Source organism: Melozone crissalis, unplaced genomic scaffold, assembly GCF_028551555.1.
Source record: "Melozone crissalis strain CALT ecotype California unplaced genomic scaffold, PUWL_Pcris_2 ptg000004l_1, whole genome shotgun sequence".
Taxonomy (NCBI): domain Eukaryota; kingdom Metazoa; phylum Chordata; class Aves; order Passeriformes; family Passerellidae; genus Melozone; species Melozone crissalis.
This window is the reverse complement of record NW_026535782.1, coordinates 6,674,095-6,679,964: the sequence shown is the minus strand read 5'-3', so window position 1 is coordinate 6,679,964 and position 5,870 is coordinate 6,674,095.

Here is a 5,870-nt window from a genome sequence, read left to right as displayed (position 1 = left end):
GGCCCCGCCTGAGCCGGCAAGCGCGGCCCCCCCTGCCGGCCCTGCCGCGCCCGCGGCCCCGCAGCGCTGTCCGCGTCCTGAACCGCGGCTCTGCCTGCGCCCGCTCCCCGGCCTGGGGCAGGGCGAGCCGGCCCCGCCGCAGCCGCATTTATACGGCCGCCCACGGCCCGACGCTTTATTTACGGGGAAACAGAGAGACCCGGCTCCGGGCCGGCCCGGGCGACGCCTCCGTGCGCCCTCCCCCCGGTGCCCCCTGGTCAGCCCCGCTCCGGCCGGCGCTCCCGAGCGACCGCCCCGACAGCGCCCGTGCCCTCAGGCGGGGACTGCACTTCAAAGGCGGCGGCCCGCGGCAACGGCTCCGGGGGCGCGGAGCGGGGCTGGCCGCACGCACACGAACCCGCCGGCAGGTGAAGATGGCCTCTGCCCCTCAGCAGCTGCCCCCCAGAGCCACCTGCCCGCCGGCGGCCGCCGAAGTGCTCGCTGTTAAGGCGACCCTGAGGGAGTGAGATAGGACCGGCCACTCTCGCACACTGCTTGACCCGCACGGAAGCATCCTTGGAGTTCCCAAAGCCTTACTGCATCCCATGACCCAAGTTCTGGGAGTCGTCTTCATGCATAGATATAAATGCCTAAATAAAGAGCACCTGCTCTCCAAACCACCCCGAGCAGCCTCGGTGGGAAGAAGTGGCTCAGGCCCCACAGGCTCTTTGTGTCACACCTGAAAGAAGAGAAGGGCCCAGGGCTGCAGCTTCTGGTTTGCTGAAGGAGGCTCACAGGGAATGAGCTCCTTGGTGGCCCTGCTGTAATTCAGGATTACAGACAGATAGGATTGGCACTGAAAAAGTCAGTCCTGCATGCTGAATACTGCTGGCTACATTTCAGCTCTTCTACCTTACCCATGGAAGACAACCTAGCACAGATCTTGCAGGAGTGAAGCAAAGCACGTGTCCTCCTCACCTAGGAGATTCCCTGAAGTAAGAATCAGTGCCAGTGTTTCAGCCAACACCAAAGAGGTGCTGAGGGCACACACTGAGGGTACAGCACCAAGCAAAGTGTTTGTTCAATGACCTACTCAGGCATGGAGTTGGTTTCAAAGCAATTAAGTACAGTCCTAACTTCATTTTAGTAAGTGTTCCATTTAGTAAGTGTTCCATTACTAAAATGGAAAGAAGCTATTTGCTCAAGTATTTTTTGTAGGGTTAACACAATTCAGGGTTCCTAGTTCTGCAACTGGCTTCCCCTCTGCTGCAGGGTAAGGAAATCTGGGTAAACTGCTGAACTGCTTTGATTTGAGCAATGTTGTATCCAGCACTGAAGCAGCCAGCCTCCCAAAACAAGTCCCAGCGTTTTGCAGAAGCCTGTAAGCAAGGCACTCGAGTCAGTAAAAGCTGCCTTGCTCCAGAGGAGCAAGGAAAGTGGTCTGATGTAAATGTTACTTAATCCAGGATAGGAAAGCTTTCAGATTTTCTCATTAGCAGATAACATTATGGGGAAATAGATGTCACATTGGAAAAGACATATTAAGACATATTCTAAAGCACATACTGAAAACTGAGCTTGCATCAAACCTGAGTAATGTATTATGTTAGAATCCACTCCAGATAAAAATGGAGCACCATGAAAAGCAGTTTTGAAAATTAACTTTAAAAAGCTGTTGTGGTAACATTATCTTAGTTCTGAAATTAATACAAGTTAGTATGAACTAGTTAACAAATACTTAGTTCTAAATTAGTTAATAAATACTTAGCTCTAAAATCAATACAATTAATACAATAGAAAGACAATGAAATTACTCCAGCAGGTATAATGGCTTCTAGGCTCATCATAGAAGCAAAGAGCAACAGCAAAATCATTTGCAGGAACCCAATGTAGATGCCCTAGACTTACCACATAAACTCAAGTTTTCAGGACTGGCTGTGTATTACATATTATTTTCTCCTAGAATATCCACAAAACTACATTTATCTTATTACTTATATAACTAGGATTTTAGAGAAGTGCTTGATATCAAGAGGAAAAGACATGCTACGGAACAAGTAATTAACACAGGAAGGGTACAGTCAGAAGAATCTGAATTGAGTGAAACTCATACTCCTTGCAAATTTCTTTCCTGCAGCACATCTGTCTGAACAGTACTCCAAGCTTCAGCACCTCAGGTGATGATATGTGGTAGGAGCACCTGCAGGTGTTGTATAGATGAGAACTCTGTAGGACCGTGAATCTTGGCAGGGCAGAAGTATGCAAGTTCGAGGACAAGAGTTTTCCAGAAAAAAAAAATCTCTATCTGTATAACACAATGCATTTACCAGAATTTGAAAAGATAATTATTTGAGGAAGAAGCTAAAGACTGTAAACCCTAGCTCAGAATGGATCCCATACACAGAGAGACATCTGTGTCAAATCAGCTGCAAAGTGTTTCTGACCTGTGATGTTGCTGACCCTACTCAGGATGCACCTCCTTTCCTTTTACCTTTCAAGCCAGAAGGCAGGCTCTTAGTTTTTCATTTTTTAACTTCAGCTTTTTTATTTGGTTGGTTGTTGTTTGTTTGTTTTGGTTGGGTTGTGTTTTTTTGTTGATGGAGGGTCTTCTGTTATTTTTTGGAGGGAAGGGTGTTCAGGTGTTTTTTAGCTTAAAATCTGCATCAGTCTTCTGTATCCTTTTGTTTACCTTATTATTTGTTATGATTTTCTAATTAGTTTATGTTCACTTTGTACTTGGTATGAAACAAACAACCTAGGACAGACACACAGCCTGTTTCCAAGACCTCTACTTCACTGTATGCTCTGTTTCCTTAGACCTCTAATGCCCAAGTCATGTCTGGAGAAGAATCAAAGCCTAAGATTTTGTCCTTACTGGCCAAGAATAACAGTTCCTCTCTTCATTCCTCTCACGCTGTCCTGTTAAACAAACTAAGAAAGGAGTAGTTTAGCACCTTCTTCTTCCATAGTTACAGGAACAGAGATTTAAACCTCATGCTTAGTAAGATGTAGCACATGGTCTCACCACTGAGGTGAGAAGTTATTACACTATCTGCAAAACACAATTATCACCAAAGCTATTCCCTCTTTTGGCTGTGTTTTCAAGAACAAGAACAAATCAAATCAGGCTAGACAGACAGTCTGACCTCAAGCAGCAGGATAAAGGGTTAAAGCAACAGCTATTTATGTCAAGGGTCTTGCAGACGTGCTTTTATGACAGCAGTAATTGGTGTCCAATTTCCAGACAAAATTTCCAATTTGAAATTTTTCACATTTATTTGAATGATCCTTCCCATATTCATGTTCCCTGGTAGTTGGTTTGGGCATCTCCTCCCTTCCAACAGACACACTAAAACTAATATCCAACTCCAGCTAGTCACTAAACATAGTGGGGAGGTTCCCACTCGCTAAACCCTGGTGCACCCAAGTATGTTTGAGAACCCAGACATTCCAGATGTGCTTCATGCAGACCAAGACCACCTCCAGAGAATCTTTTAGCATGTATAGTCCTGGGCTGTATAGCCTGCTTCCCTCTCTGCTCAGCTCTCCCAAAGCTAGAGACAGAAGTGCAAAATCTTTTCAGGGCACTTGCCCTTGCAGGAGGTACAAAAACTTCCTTTGGACCACAGCTGCATTTCAGAGTGGACACAAAACTAGAGGGACTCTTGTTTTCTTCACAAACACCTTGCAATGTTTGTCCCTATTTGTACATTACCTTATAAACAAAACACAAATGTTACATTTTATAATAGAAAATAAAACATTCCATATTATTCCTGAACTGAGGATGCTCAGTTCTAGAACTAGATTTTCAGACATTCCACAATTAATGCACACAGCAATACACAGCACAGAGTACTGAAGGACAGGAATGACATAACTGAGAGCTGATTTTCCAACTTATCTGTAAAATGACTCGTATCAGGTTGTAGTAGGAGCCAGATTATAGCTGACAGGGGAATAAGCATTGTCCAAAGACATAGCAAAATGAGGGCTTCTGTCCCAAAGAGTAAATTCAGAGTTTTAAGGAACACTTGAGAACTGAGGCAGCCATGCAGAGTACTTTTACAGTAACTTCACATTTGGAAAAGCAAATGTTATTTCAATGCTGAGAGAAAAGCTGAGCTTTCACCCTTTACAAGAAGCTAGGAAAGCACAGTGTCTTTTCAAAAATGAGGCTATGTAGCCAGGGACTACTGTGGCAGCAAACACAGGGAGTGCTAATGCAAGGCTACATTTTCAGAAAAGACTCTACACAATTTATGTTATCAAGGAAGATGTGTTGTTGCATGTTTGTTGCAAAAATAAAATCAGGGAAAAACATCCTGCCTAGCTACAGGTGCTTTCATTTAAGGTAACACCAAAGCATGCAGCCAGGTCTATTAATATTCAGGTCAGCTCTCATGCACCCACCATGACCTCACTGCTTTCTTGACTCAGCAGAAAAAGGGGTTTATGAAAAAAATATGGAAACACCCCTCAAGTTTTTTTCAAAAACTGCTGTCAGTCAAACCTGTGCAAATATTTTTAGAACAATCTCTCCCATGCTTCCTCACCGAAGTACGGAAAATGCACATTTGTACTTTTGTAAAGAGGGAAAAAAGGCAGTGAAACAACCAGGCAATTACTTTGACATTACTTAGAGTATAAAGAGCTCCAAATTCTTACTTTTGGAGACATACTCAGAATAAATAACCTGTCCAACATCAGTACAAAAGTTATTTTGATTCCACCAGTATTAGCAGAGATTTAACTTTTTTTCCACTTCTTTCCCACAACACAGGCACATGTGACCAAAATGTGACCCAACATCCCGAAAGATCAGGAGATAAAAGCAAGAAATTTTGATTCATTCTTTCCCTGTATATCAACCATAACTTAATACCAGTGAGTGAACCTAAAGTTGATCAACCCAGACTCTCACAAGCCCTGAAAGCATATCATGTGAAACAATGCAAATGCAAAGTATTCACAAGGATTTGCCATCTACTAGAATTTCCATATACGCTATTTAGACTTACAATTTTACAAAACCCACATTCTTTCCAAGAATAGAGTTCTACATAGCAGAATCTACAAAATAATTTTAATCTGAAAAACAGAAGATTATTTTTCTGTGAACAAGTCTGGGACTCCAAAGAGCTGGAATTGTGATAATGCAACTCAGTCCAATGTGTGTGATCATCCACAACAGCCAAGTACAAAAATGATGATGGTCATGCTCTGTGACAGGGAAACCTGACCAAGGATCCAAGAAATGGACATGACAGAAGAAGTGAATGGAGACAAAATACAGCCTGTGTTAAGTTTAAGCAGTCTCCAAGGCAGGGAACATTTCCCTGTGGCCCCATATCAAGGTTTTCTGTGTAATCTATTACAGCATAGATCTATTGTGTGTTGAATGCACATTGCATGTCTGAAAATACCCAGCCTCATTCCAGCTCCAAGGAAACAGTGCATATCACCTGTATTCCTTCACACTTCAGTCATGCTCTACAGCAAGAAACTGTGTAAACCATTCAGAGTTCCTTCTCAAGGAGAAATATCTTTATCACTGCATTCACAGCCATCTGTTTTTTATTCCACATTATTTTTTAAGATAAAATTTTAAGGATGAAAAGGACAGTGCACAACATCATTCGTAATAAGCTTCTAATTTTCTACCCCATTATCTACTTATACTAGCAGAAGAAGAGTTTGAAATTTGAGTAGATAACAGTAAATAAAAAGCAAGAGTTATTTGCTTTTGTTCAGTGTCTTGAAGAAACATAGGTGAGGTTTTTTTGTTCTCTTCTTAAACCAGCACTTCTTGGTATACCTCCAAAGTTTCCAACCACAGCCTTTGGATCTGACTGGAGATAACATTCCACCACAATTTTAAATATTTCAGA